The sequence below is a fragment of the Euprymna scolopes genome, chromosome 19, assembly GCF_053919585.1.
Source record: "Euprymna scolopes isolate OS-2025 chromosome 19, ASM5391958v1, whole genome shotgun sequence".
NCBI lineage: Eukaryota > Metazoa > Mollusca > Cephalopoda > Sepiida > Sepiolidae > Euprymna > Euprymna scolopes.
Genome location: NC_136500.1, coordinates 97,425,005 through 97,440,912, shown reverse-complemented (window position 1 = coordinate 97,440,912; position 15,908 = coordinate 97,425,005).

Below are 15,908 nucleotides of genomic sequence, written 5' to 3'. Positions count from 1 at the left end.
AACTTCGTTGTTGTGTGTGCGATACATAGCAAATATGAAGGCAGTGCTCTGAGCAAGTGCTACTAGAAAGCACATATAAGGCAATTTTGGATCTTCGCTGGTGATGTCCCTACATATGGAAAAACATCTCTAATTTAGTCACACATTTCATGCCCTTGACGATCTTAGGGGTCAATTTTTTATGTCAAGTTTGAGTACACTTTTAACTACAAACTTGTCTAGGTAAACAGTCAGTTCAGTGCCAGTTTCGCACGGAATGTTTCCATTTTCGTTTTGTCATACGCCGAGAAAATTTTCTGTTTAATTAATAGCTAATGTTTATGGTTCTGTACTCTCTAATCAATAGAGACAAAACAGCCATTTTCTTATACTTCTGATTATGTCTTTAGCAATGGTCATATACCTATTTAGTAAGCTAGCAACAGAATAGATGCTTTAAAATAGAAGTCGTCGTTATACTCCTTGCAAACGCTGTAGATAGAATATAGGAAATGCTAAAGAGTTCCATAACGAATCTGTTAGATTGAATTCTTCTAACAATGGCTTGATTCTAGGGTTTTTGTTTTAATAGCAAACGGTGCTGAACAGATGGAACAGTTAAGTTTAGCCACCATTAAGTGATTCCTTCAGCATTTACTTCATATCCTACTGCATGTTATTAGCGTAACTGAAAGAACTCTAATTAATTTACATATCCAAATATTTTTAAGAATCTGTTATTTTAACTTTCGCTTATACTTACAAAGATATTCAATTGTTGTTTAAAGTAGTAATTCTTTTTATCGTCTTGAAATGTTTCGTCATCTGTTCAGTATTTAAATATATTGATTATTAACAAACTTCATCTCGTTACAGACTGGTAGAATCCTTTGCGTTTTGAGTAAGTTGTAAAAATCTGTTATGAATATAAATTTCATATTTCTGCTTCTTATACATTTATAGCAAGAAGTCAACTGAAATAAACATACTTTTTCCATATGCCTAACATCAAATGAAATTTCCATGAACAAATTTCATTGCGATGACTGCAAAAGTTATTATGATACTTCTTCCCTTGTAATCTTTAAATCCAATCCCAATAAAGATTTGTCATAAACGGCGTTCATATGTCATAAAATCGTGTTACTTTCATTCATTATTTTCAATTCTATCATAAGATTACTTCATCATTAAACTGAAAATCTATCTTTCGCATTAATGCTCATCCTTGAGTAACTTATAATCTTGATATGTGGTCATAAAAAAGTGAATTGCAGAGAAATGAAATCTGGAATTAATTTATAGGATTATCTACTAGAAGCACACAAAAACAAAACGTTTAAATAAATTTGTTTTAAGCAATATTTTAAATAAAATCCGTGCAGATGAACGACAGCGTAATAGTTTTTACGATATATTTTTCTCCTTTATCCTTGAATACAACTGGTAAATTCTAGGAATATGGTTGCTAGTTCTCCGTTAATTTGATGTAAGTCGGTCATCAAGTTCCTCTGATGTCAGAATACACCCAATTGTGCCACTCAGCTTTTTTAACGTTAACAGGTTATCTGTTAGGAAACAAATAAATACTTGTCGTTTACGTCATACATTCTAGTGGTAAGAGCCGAGTCGACAGAAAATGGACATACAAACAAATTTAAAAAGCAAAAAAATATGATTCTTGCGATCGAGTAAAACTGTCAGGACATTCTGAGAGAATCGAGATAAAGTTGTACTGAAATGCCTGTCAACACATTTAAAAAGTGGAATTAATAACACGCCACTTTAATTTATATGCACGTTACGTGTGCGCAGTTTTGAATTGGGGCGCACACGTGTTAACTAGAAATGGGCAAAACTTCAACAAATATCATTATACGACAAAATTATCTGAAACATTTGATGACTTTGATAAAACAAAAGAAAATGAAAAACATTTTTGTAAATTTCCAAATGTACATAATTCTATTTTTGATCCTAAACTCGTTATAAGAGATAAATACTCGAATAGTACGCTCATGTTATTTCGTGATGTTGGAATCCGACTTTCGCGAACCCCCATCGAACACACATTAGATAAACTCTGTAAGGGTCTTGCATCACATATACATATCAATTAGCACAAACCACTATTATAGATACTAATCTGTCTAATGATAAATACTTTTACATGAATTTAGATCTACGGTGATTACCCACATCATAAGTGCGGAAATAATTATAAATTGTGTTTATTGAATGTATTATGATAGAGTAAGATAATTCCAATATAGTACGCAAGATTTTCAAATAATAATAGATGCTTCCGCACATTCGCATACAATGTAACTAGCGCCCTGAATAGTGGGGCAGATTGCTGACACAATCTTTTACTTGGTGATACACGCATAAAAACTCGCTCACAGGTGCTTCCGAACTCTCTCTTTCAGAAAAGCACGTTAGCCAACTTCACAAACAAAAATGCCGCCATTTTTCAAGATGAGCCGCATCATCAATAATTATGACATCACATTTTTGCTGAGAATCAAGAAGAGCAAAATTATCTTCCAGAATGCCAAAAAATCAAACTTCTTTCCGGGATAGAGATTCCCTGTGTCACTCAGTGCTGCAGGAAAATACTAATTCTCATGCTTGAATAATTCTCACAGATCACATTCTCGTGCTTGACAGAATATGAAAAGTTGTGAGAACAGATTTCAGTCACTTTTCAGTACCTGTTTCTTCTTGTCAGTGGAAGCTACAACTGCTTGCTGGTGGAAGAAGTCTGTTTTGTTCTTTTTGGTGGGCTTGTAGAAGCCTCATCACCAAGACTATTGAAAAAGTATTTGAAGGCAGCTTGACCTTAATCAATGTAAGTTCTGACAAGCTCTGCACACTGTGATGTGCAAAGATCTTTGCGTCCAGTGTGAGAGGATCATTGGAATTTTCCTGAAAAGGTTTGCCTAGATTCTTCATTACACTAAAAACTTCTTGATCTTGTCAGTGAAGGACTTCTGAGACTGGCTAGTCTGCTCATGATGTCTGATATTCTCCAATTTGACCTGGGAAGTCAACTTATATTGGTTAACCAGATCACTAACCTCTGGTCCAGACACCATCAATCGCCTCAGTGCATATGGATCCTCAGTAATGCCAATGGCACCACCATCACCTTTGACCAGTACATTAGCTTGTTCATGAGCTTGGTTAATGGGTTTACCAGAAAATTCCCTGTGAGTCTTGTGGACCACAAACTTTCCAAGTTAAAATTCACGGAACACTGCGGGATGAGTTTGTTCCATCGATCATAGTTGGCATTGTTGTTGGTAAAGAAAGGGATCAGGGTAAAGGGTGCTTGGCAGTACAAGCTGAAGTTAGCCTCTCTGAAAGATCTAACCAACGAGAACATAACCAGCTCTATTGACAGAAAAAGCTCCCAGTACTGAAACTGAGGGCTCTCTTTCCTTCATCAAAGCCGTAAAAATCCAAGAATCTGTTTTCATCTGCAGAGTGGTAGTTATATGCTTCCTTTTGGAGCATATAAAGAAAGCAGGATGAACATTTGTGTAGGAGTCAAGAAGTTCTGATACTCTCTTCACATTGCTACTCTTGATAGAAACTGGTTCTCGAACTTCTCCTTGGTTATTGTATGCTGAAAGATTGAAATTCTGGTACCATGAAATGACGAGGTCACATTGGTAAATGATGGTTTGTGATATATATTGTCCATCGCACTCGTACAGAAGAGCCCGTTCCTCAACTTGAGGGGACAGACCACATCTCTCTTAACATATCACCTTACAACTGCATCTCCCAGCTGGGCTGATATTTCAAGCACTCGATAATATTGGATACTAAGAAGGTGGTCATGGAGCATTTCCACGAGATGTCTTTTTCTGGTTTTAGCATGAACAGACATCCCAATGTAAACTAAAATACCTTTGTGTAGTAGCACCTTCTTTATCCTTTGCAAAGCAGTTGTATTAAGGGAGTTGAACCATTGCCAGGTCATTTGTAGTTGCTCCAAAACTGAGCTGTGACTTGATATCCGCTCCATGCTCAATCATACAGATGAATTGAAGCAAAGCTTGGGGCTAGTAATCATACACTGAATTCTCATGCAGACTGCCTTCAAACTTACACTTGTGTTCCACCACGTGCCTACGCAGTATCTACGCAGCTTTGACTAGGATGATTGCATCAGAGTAGGAAGATGCTTCTGACAACACTAGGCCAATGTATTTGTCTAATGCTAGGAGTACATCTCGATCTTTCTTGTAGGCTACAAGTACAGTTATCTCTGACAGCAGCCTTTCTTTCAGCCTGGTCGAGTTTACATCAGGTATATCTGTCCCAAACTGCTCAAGTCGCCCCTAGTATAGACTAACCAGTTCAGCGAGTTGGAATGTGGCTGGCTCATTAGTGCTGTATTTTTTCCCAATAACATAGGTCAGGAGTTCCTAGAATACGAAAGAAATAAAATCCATTTTCTTGGGATGACTTAATTGTTTCTTTGTTCTTTTGGGGAATGTGTGCTTGCTCTTTGATATACAGAGTAGTCAAGCAAGAGTAATGGTATTTCAGTTCTAGTGACACGACGTCTCCGCCACTCAACAGAGCCAGTAGTCTACCATCATTGAGGTTACGGACACATTCGTTGAGCCTCTCATTCAGTTGCATGCTCATGGCTTGCCGCAGCTCTGATATTGGTTCCTTCTTTTTACAAAGGAAACACTTTTCCATCTTCATACTAGTTCTTCGCATTTTGTGCGAATTTCATCAGGACTGTTCTAAATTTCAGCTGCTCTTTCAATTGCACGTTCAAGCTTGCTGTTATCAAACATTAAACGACATGTTCGATGGTACTTTGCACTGTTTCGTCTCAATGTATCCTCAACGCCATCTCCATCATCTAATCGTGATGGGTCTACTTTATTGATAACAGGTTGATTATCTGAAACTGTGGTATGTTTGTGGCTAGCATGGAATGGCCATCAGCACCACACTAATATCGTGTCGGAAAAAAAATTAAACTCCTCTGTCATGTCTGTCTGACAGAAGCAACACTTCCCCAAATCAGTTTTCGCTCCGCTACTCAATGGATTGTTCACAGACATTTTTCGTATACAATTTAAGGCCTAGGGGCCATCCTTTTACCGCCTAACTGTACAAAACATCAAAGCACATGGGATACAACCAGGCTCAGGCATCTGTTGCCCCACACTTAATCGTTCATCCAACGCCGTTTAGATCCCGTTATCCTTGGCTCGGCTCTCCCGCGCTGGCTCACCCTGTCAGTTCAGGTGCGGCTTTCAAACAACTACAATACAGTTAAACTACAATTCTAGTTGAGATACATGAGGCGATAATTAGATAGCATTTGGAACACTTATAGATACTACTGTCTAAAGTTAGTTTACAAGCGCAACAGTTAGTAACTACAACTACACTACAAACCGACGCTGAACCCCATGCTGAGTTTCACAGCAGTGATGTCACTAGTATGCCCTGGTTGTGCTTTGGCAGCACTCTTAAGGTATCACAATCCAAAAGCTTTAATATTAAACTGCATTAGAGTAACAAATAATTGGCAGTGAGCTTTTTCACCACAGACTCGGCACAGAGCATGAAAACAGGTAAAGTTATAGTTGAAAACATACAGTAATCTATCGGCCGCCATTTTGAAAAATGGTGACCATATTGAAATTGTCAAAGCATAATTGGCTTAATTATATGAGAGTACATTAATTTCATTTTTGGACCATAAAAAAATTGTGTTAATCGGAGTTCCTCTTCAAAAATTGAGATTTGTCAGGTTTGCTTCTGTAGCCATCTTGAAACCTGGCAGCCATTTTGAATTTTTTGATAGCTAACGTTCTTTTCTTAACATTTATGTTCAGAGTGTCATTTGTGCCAATGTTGGAGCTTGTATCACTAAGTGGAGATCCTTATGGAATATTAAAATAATCTGCCCCACTAGAATGTCTTCAAAGAATAACAGAATATCTAAATACAGTAATTCTTGTACTAACATCTGACTCTTATTAAGACGTTTAATCATTTTCCGGGGTGTTTGAATACGTGGTCAAACACCTTCAATCATATTCAAAATAGAGTCTGACTACTATTAATAACTAAGTAACTTTTCCTAAATCAATTGGTACGTTTTTTGTTGTTGTTTTTATCTATTGAGTGATTCCCAACTTCATTTTCATAAATAGAAAACGATGACAGATATCTTGCGTTCTCCGGGAAAAATATGAAAATCTGTACAATAATTGAACGATTTTTTCTCTGACGTAACCGTTATCTAATTTTTCATTCAAGTGTTTTTTTTTGTAAAATTTTCTACTGAAATATATTACCATACTTCGCACTTATTAGTTAAAAATAAATGAGCATATTTATACAAAAATACAATAACACCAACTGTAATAATGAAACTCTATTAGATTATCAAATCGTAGGGTGAAGTGGGTCATCTGAATGGAATGAGATACGACTGAATATTATGCAATTAAAGTTGTCTACGTTATCATTTTTACACTGATGTTTAAAGTCTTTATAACTCTGATGTTTCACTGTTTCTTTCAATATTTGCAAAGTCATAAAACTTTGGGTACTTTACTACTAAAACTTTTTTCATTATTTAGTTTAACCTATATGTACAATTAAATATTGGTTTTTATTATTTGTCGGAGAAATTAAATAAATGTCCAAGTAAAATCTGTTTGCTGCGTTTTATTTCTCATATTTCTTTTTTTCTTTTAAAATAGAATTAAATTTGTTTTCATGTAAAGTGTTATGTCTGTCTCCGAAAGCGTAAATGTAGGAAGTGGCTCTCCTCTCATTACCCCAACAAAATCTGAAGCGCTACTGTTTAATAATGTCTAAATGAACCGAAACACAATATACCACCAACTGCATACTTAATAATTAAACACCCGAAAACGAGTAACTAAAATAATCTAGCACGCTAAAAATTGGAATGTTGATATATACCTACATGAAATATTATCGTAAAGCAGCGTTACATGAGGAAACAAACCGCATAATTGATCCCAAACGATAAGTAATCTGACTATAGGACTTTGGGGACGAAATACTTCACAATATAGACAAATAACTGCTATAATGAACCTGTTTGCTTGTATATGGTCTGAAGAACTTATCCCTATAACGCTTATAAACCTATAATATATATATATATTTATATATATATATATATATATATATATATATATATATATATATATATATATATATATATATTCTAGTATTGAGAAAAAGCTAAACCACCCAAATGAAAGAATGGCAACCATCGAAATTAAGTTTATATATAGATATGAAAACCTTTGCCGCTGTGATTACTTCAGACACCGCAGTAGAGTGGAGAATATGCCTCTTAGTATACCACCTTTATTTAAATCATATAATTAAGCCTATATATCTGTGCAACGGAGTGTTAATTTGACCATATGGACATATAACTTATAAATAAACAAATAAATAAAAAAAATTAAAGATAAGAAACAAATTAACGGATAAAAATCTAAGAATAAAATAAATTAACAGAACTTATCGATAAAGTAGACGGATTATGAAGTCGCCACCAGAAACCAAAAATAAAAAAGAAAAGAAAAGCAACATAAGAACCTAAGATAGAGCAATAGTTATGATGAGGGAATAATATTCCTTCAGATCAAAGCGAAAACTTTAGCTAATAAATAACCGCAACATTAAAATAATAGTAATACCTCCCAGCTGTGAGAGGATCGTACTTCCCCCTCCTCCTTCATCCCCACGCTTACTCATCACACCTCCCTCCAAAACGTCTACTGCTCACATTCACAAAGCATACATCTTACTTTCTACCAGGGCGTAAGCCAAACCTGATTATCTTAAAAAAAAGCGAATGTATTTTTTACTCTCGTTTCAATATCGCTCCGTTCTTTTGATCTGATGAAGTAGTATATTTAAATTGAGATTCCATTGAAATCAATATTGTTTGCATAATAAACCGACTATATTACCAGCTCTGTCCTACATTGAGCACTCTTTAATAATTAAATGGGATGCACATCTAGTTTAAGTGAATTTACATCTAGGAAACTAATCCATTATACTTTACCTAAATTCAAACTCGGAAGAGTTTTCCTCCATCATTGTGTACTCATAACGCATCACATTGGTAGCGATACATATATATATATATATATATATATATATATATATATATATATATATATATATATATATATCCTATTAATACCAGTTATATGACTCATCAGCGTGGCCGAACTTAGATTCGAAACCCAATTCTCTAAACGAAAATTCTATCACTTAACCACTCCTAATAGTACTAAACTGTTAACCTTTGTTTTAATGTCAGTTGTTTTGTTGCGATATTCTTGAACGAAAACCATTCAACTTGAATGTCACCAATGTAGTGTTTTAAATTTTTTTAAATACAATTCCTTTTCGTCTTTATGGCTCATCGGCGTGATTAAGCCTAGCAAGATTCGAACTGAGACATCCAATGTTGCTGCTTGAAGATCTTCTATTGCTAGTTCTAAATGTGGTGCATATGCAATTATTTTTCACCGACTAGATTACTTTCTTTTAGAAAGAACAAGAAGCAGCTTTAAACTGAATTTCACTCTCGACGTGACAAATACACTGTGTTATTCATTGTTTCTTACCAAGAAGATGGGACTGCCTTTGGAGGCGACGATTTACAAGCGATTTCCGTTTGGCAGTATCTTCAAAAGCAACCATAAAATGCGCCCCATTTCTCCTGGCGGGATCCCATCGTTTCACGATCTTCAAATGTCGATTTCTTTACTGGCGCCCGAATCACAAAAGAATCGCGAGAGTGCATTTCATGCCCTAAATTCTTGTTTGATGTATGGTGCATACTTGGGGAAAGCGATGGGGAGAAAAAAGAAACGGGATAAGTAAAAGTAAGGAAACGGAAAGAAAGATGTGATAAAAAACGAAATCGCCAGATATTAAAGAATGTTCAGTGACTACATAAAAAAGAGAAAAACAAAAAGACAAATATTACCATGCAAAAATGTACAGAGAGAAATAAATTGAAAAAATACTTGGATAGAAGGTCAAGGGCTGAGATAGAAAGAAAACAATGTTAAGTTATGGAGCAATTAAAGAAAGAAGAAGTAAAGAAAAAGAATGCAAATAAAGAAAATAGAAAAAGAAATGGATTGCAAAGAAGGATAAAGTAAAAGAAAGTAAAACCGATACAGTTATCAAATAGAAATAAAGAAAGAGAAGCAAACATCGATAAAGCACGACTACATGTAGTTAAATCGATTCATTGCTACACTTACGAATCGTGATACACCCTGCGAGGGGAAAAACAATGAAGCATATAGTAAGAGAGAGAAAAAACAGAGAGAAGGAAACGGGGAAAGAAAAAGAACTTGGATCGGAAACAGAAATAAATGAGAGCAAATAATGCATATTATCATCATACTAATACGTACAAAGTAATATTTTTACATACAAAAATATATTATCAGATGAATTTCGAATTTTCAGCGATACGGTAAATGGCGCATCGGTCGTCTTCAGACAACCGTTATCTCAGCTTAAACATCTTCATTTATCCGTGCACACTAATAATGCATTTAGCTTGCCAAGACACTGTTGGATAAAATGTTCGGTCACTTCTCGTTATATCCATCAGATACCAAAATCCCGAAATTGATTTCGGGATTGTGATATCTGATATTCCCTAGCCTTACTTCTGCCGTTTTGTGTTTTAAAATTGTTCCTATCTGCTTACCTTACTTTCCAACCCTGTAACCTAATCAAATGCCGTCGATTTCAACCCAATCTGAAACTACAGTTGCATTGTATAATTTGTGAGTTTTGGACAGTGTGGAGAATCTTTTCAATTGCCACAAGCAGCCCGCCCGGCGTTACCCGGTCGTAAGATACAGTTAAATATGATATTTTTAATCGGACAGATTACGTAGTTATTATTATAGATCACATTCTTTATTTATTATTATATTGTACCTAATATATAGTAGTGATAGCAAAAGTAAAATAAAATATGACTTGGTTTTCATCAGCTAGAAGCGAAACCAAAAAAGGTACAACCCTCCAGCCTCATTCAGGAGCATCTGAGTCGCGTCCATGCGCATATAAATATAATCCGATAAAGACCGTAGTGTTCACCGGTACATAAGTTAAGTTCGAGGTGGTTCCGATTCGAACACCCACGAAAGCTCAATAGCGTCGTCTATATCGGTTCTACGATAACGGGCTTGGTGTGAGATTACTGTATTTCCTGCCTTAACAGAAAAATATAAAAGAAAAAATTCATAAAGTCCAAAGTACACAATTCAAAGTCTCCAGGGTATACACGCACCGCGGGCCGGATAGACAGGTGCTAGGTTGGCTACCCTCTTTCTTGCTAGATATCTCCTGAAAGAGATTACTTCAATTTGGTATCAATTTGCGAGTTAATCGAATTCTGTACGCGACAATAATTGATTCCAGACATAATTTGGGGTTTTTGTTTTTAAATAAATTCTGAATACAAGGAAAATGTTATTTTTACAGTTATGATCAGGAGAAAATAAAGAAAAAATATATGCAATATCTATATTTTAACAAGCAGCCTTTCGGCAAAAGATTGTCTCTTCTTTCTCTCTTTGTCTGACGGTTAATGGAAGGGGGGCGTGACGCGGGTGGTGTGGACAAATTCAAATTCCAACTCCAACCGGGGTTACTGTTCTCGAATGCCTAAAAACCTCCGCTAAAAACGTTTTTATTGGGAAGTAGCGGTATGGGGTTTGATGAGTCCGAATTTCTAATCCAGCCAATCCTTCTTCATTACGTCATTCTCTGAGACGCCCTGATTGGCTAATTTACCAAAATCGTATTAATTGATTTTCCCAACGCAAGCTTTTATTTTTCACACGGCGAAATCTTAAAACCTTGACCTCAATGTCAAATCTTAAGCAAAACATTACTATCCAACACCATGTAACGATTTCTGACGAAAAACAATATTATTATTAATTTTCCCGAAGTTATTTTTTTCTTTCCTGCAGTTTGCATTACTATCTAAACAGTACAGGCCAACAAGGCCGCCTGCTGGTGCGTGAGATTATCAGATAATAAAAACTCTAATTCAGTTCTAATTTACCCGTTACTGGGGCAATTTTCGACCATCACAGGTTATTGGGTCGTATAAATAGTTTTAAAAAATTACGTTGTTAACCTATGAATGTACATTCGTGCATGTAGAAATATGTTGTTGACAACTTTTGCCAAGGTAAACTGCTTTGTTTTTGGGTTTTTTTTATCCTTTAGCAGCAATTTAAACCTACTAAATCCCAAATCGAAAGTCTGTTGCAGTTCCAAATACATTATATATATAAAGTTTTAATTTTGTAGACCAAGTGTTCAGAAAGGAGTTTAGTAGAGACTTTTCGCACACACACACACACACACACACACACACATATATATATATATATATATATATTCCCGTGCGCTGAAACGTTTTCATCTCAAATTCTATACAATTATGCAAAATTTCGAAACTATGCATAAATTGAATCAAGCATGAAAGTAAAATGAAACTAATCATCAATTAGGAGAATATCAAAATTGAATAAGTAATTAATTTTCAAAGAATATGGAAATTAGTAAACTGTGTTATAATCGCTCGCATATTCATGACTGACTATATTAAGATGTTCCTTTTAATAATTTTTAAATATATAAATTGGGATTTTAATATTAATGTCAGACTTTATAGATGCATAGATAAATTCATACTGACCCTTAATGGTATTGCTTGTAAGCGCCTTATCGATTAATTGAACATGAAAATACCACATTTATTCTCTTTGTTCGGTTACTTAAAATGGTAATGAAAGGTGAAATTATAAATAAAATCAATTAGCGGAATTGACATTAGAGTGGGACTAGAAACATAGTAAGACGCACTTATGTTAGTTGGTAATCTAATATTCTTCGTAATTGAACAGTTGAATCAGACAGGAACATCACAAGCGATGCGTAGTAGGGGAGCTGGGCAACAATTTAGTAAATATAAAGGTCACTAAAATTCGTACATATATACCAATCACCAGTGGAGAAAGCACCTATTCCGTGCTGTTTCTCTTACAATTTTAATTCACTTTTTTACAAATTCTTTAAATAAAAGCATTTTCGTGCATCTAATTTTAATGTAAGCTAATATTAAATCCGTATGGAAAATAGTGTGTCTATCCAGAGAATACATTCAGCCTCGCAATCGATACCATCATTTTAGCTGGTTCATTGGGAATCGACATTGTTTACAATGTACGCGAAATTGAGGTTTAAATGCTCGAAAGTGATATGAATCATTACCTAATGGGCGGATCCCGTAGAAGAATACGCTTCTTCTTCATTGGCAAATAATCAGGTAGATCCGCTAAATCGCCGCTCTGAATGCAAAAACATCAATGTATAAGGCGTTTCGAACAAGTACATAGATTAATCTCATTAATGTTTGGATATTGTGAAACTGGCGTCCAATCTCATTGAAACTGCGAGGAGAGGGAAGGCGAAAGAGAAGGGGAGAAAGAGATGAGAATATAAGGGAAAAGAAGTGGAAAAGAAATGGAAGAAACTGGTAGGCGTCGCAGTCTATCTAGCTAGCCACTAAAACTAATGATCTACATATTGATTTCGATTGTTTTAGTCCACAGACATTTCTTTCTTGACATGTGCATGTGTAATATATATATATATATATATATATATATATATATATATATATATATATATATATATATATATATAAACGTAACTCTTGGTTCGTTCGCAATTAAAGTCTAAAAAACCACTGGACGGATGGCTTCCACGTTTTGGTATAATATGTTTACTATATCCATCTGTGTTTTATATATTTCTTTTTAATTATAACATTATACTTAATTTTACTATGATAAATAGGCGTTTTTCTTTGTACCGATACGCCATTTTTTATTTAGGGACAATTATTTATTACCGCTTCCTGTCATGTGATCAGTGTTACAATTTAGCGGTTTTCCTGCTAGATCTGGAGATTTTGTTTGCAATCTAGCGGGGAATTCTAGAAAATTTGGAGATATTTGGCACCCACACATCCTCAATTTTAGATTAAAAAATAAAGAAAAGCGCTTGAAAATACTTTAAAACATAAAATAAACTCATTCAAGTAAGTAAAAAAAAGTAGCATTTATTGCCTTTGGTTACAATTATTTATTGATTATTTGTTTTGTTTTTTATCTTTTTTTCGGCTAACCATTCTTAAATCTCACTATAAAATCGATTTTTCCAAGTACATTTTAGGTGGGGGGGTCCAACCTCCGAAGTTTAGTTTAAAATACGATCTAAGCAACCCTGCTTTATTTAGAAGTATTTAGTCGAAAATTGTAAAAAGCAAGAAACAACAGCAAAAAAAAACTTATACCAATACAGTAGAATTTAATTATCTACCAACCTAAACACTTTTAATATTCTAAAACAAAGATTTTTTTTGTTTTTTATTTTTCTAATTTCAATGTTGCACCATTATTGTGATGTTTAATTTGCAGTATATTTCAATTTAACTTTTATTATAAAAAGTTTGAGTTTATGAGTCCTACAAAAAAAAATATCCTCTCTGAAAAAAATAGGCAAAACTAGCTGATAAAATATGTAAGCCTGCTCGGGAGCTAACCGCTTCAATATAATTCCAGAAACATATAGTGAGAAAGCACGGAACATTTTATATATTGAATATACTATATTCATAATTTTTTTATGGTAGGAAGTTAAAATATGGAGTTGACGATAAAAGTTGAAAATCTAGCGATTTTCTGGAAATTTCTTTCTCCTGATCTCGCGGGTTTTTTTAAATCTCACTTGCCAACATTGGATCACTAAAAAAACGCTACAGGCTTAATGTAAACAGAATGTATTTACAATATCGGTAAATTTTCAATGGGTTTAATCACATGATTATTTATAATGTAACCATGGGATTGAAATTTAATTTAAATTAACCACACGTGGTTGCTTTCCTATCAAATATTCATCGAAAAATGGTAGGTACACACAAAATGAATGCCGACGCTCAAAGTGTATAAACATTTTGACTCCTCCCTTTACTTAAAAATTCACCAAAAATCAGGAAATTAACGAATTCTAATGAAAATTGCAGTATTTTTCAAATAATGATCGCAGAATATAATGAACTAATTATTTTTACTTAACTCTTAGTGAAAATGTTTTATTTTGTTTAAACAAAAAATACCTTTACTAAAGTTATGGTTTTCAGTAGTAAATAAAAAACGCAAGAATTTATTTTTGCTTTTTTTATATAAATAACGCATCTTAATTTGTAACAATAAAAAATAATTTTTACAGTAACATTACGAAAAAAGCCCCTAAAGTCCGTATTAATGAATTCGATATCACTCGAAGAAAAATGAATTCTCGCATACTATTCAGGAAATTAAAGATTCAATTAGATTCCTATTTCAGTCACCTAAATTATTTAGGGTGAAATGAGTTTAGGAATTTATAGCCAAACCTAAATATTTTTTTTTTTTGCTTAAAAAAATAGCATTAATCTGTATTAATGCTATTTTGAAAGTTAGGTAAAATTTGCATAGAATGCTCTGCTTTACGGTTGTAAAAATGGAACGGAAATTTGAATTTCGTTCCCTTTTAAATTCGGTACATTTTTACATTACGTCCAACTCATCGCTCACATTCGACGCGTCAACTTTTATAGCTTTTCGGATATTCTTGCAAGATTAGGGGTGTCTATTCCGAAAGCCGTTCTTAACATGGGTAAATTAGTAGGTTTGTCAGAAATTTCGTGAAAAATAGTGAATAATTCCACCCCGTCTTTCCAAGCTTATAACTCCTCGAAAAATCTAACCCAAGCCCTAATTTTTTTCCAATTAAAGGAGCAATGACCAAGGTTTCATTAAAACAAAAAAAAAACATGTTTTTAAAAAAAAAAAAGGTTTTAACTTCGGACTTTACAGGTAAATTTCTAAAAAAACACTACTTTTTTGTTTTAAATTTGAATATATTATTTATTGACCTTTTCTCTTCAATTTGTGATATATAACACTTTGGTGAATAAATTATTTACTTCTTAATAGACATTTAAAAATGGGAGGCGTGAATTATTCTACCCCTGTCTTTCCAAGCTTATAACTACTCGAAAAATGTAATTGAAGCCCTAATTTTGTTTTCAATTAAAGGAGCAAAGACCAAGGTTTCATAAAAAAAAAAAAGAAAAAACAAACAACGTGGTTTAAAAAAAAGGGTTTTAAACTTCGAACTTTACAGGTCAATTTCTAATAAACACTACTTTTTTTGTTTTAAATTTGAATATATTACTTAGCGACCTTTTCTCTTCAATTTGTGATATATAAAACTTTGGTGAGTAAATTAATTATTTACTTTTTACTAGACACTTGAAAATGGGGGGGGCGTTAACTAAAAAAAACGTTTGTCTAAAATATTATATTCGGTTTATTGGAAAGAGCATAAAATTTCACATTGACCCTGAAAATATCGTAAAAATAGAATCAATAGAAAAATTAGATTTTTAAAGTTTAAAAATTGAAAAATATTGAGTTCGTAAAATTCATTACTGTTTTTTAAAAAATAAAAAAAATATTTTTATTACTTTTAAAACAACTTTAATAGTTTATTTTGAAAGTATAATCCATAAATAAACAACCCACTTTTAAAAGAGAAATTACGAGATTTTTATATTGTATTCGCAGTTTCATGATAGGGGTGTAAAAAATTCCTACAAACATTCTGATACATCTACTTGATTGGAGTGTTTATTCGTTGTAAACGTACCCGACAACCTATAAATGTCGACATTTCCAATGTGAATGGTAAGCTGGACTTATGTAAAAAAA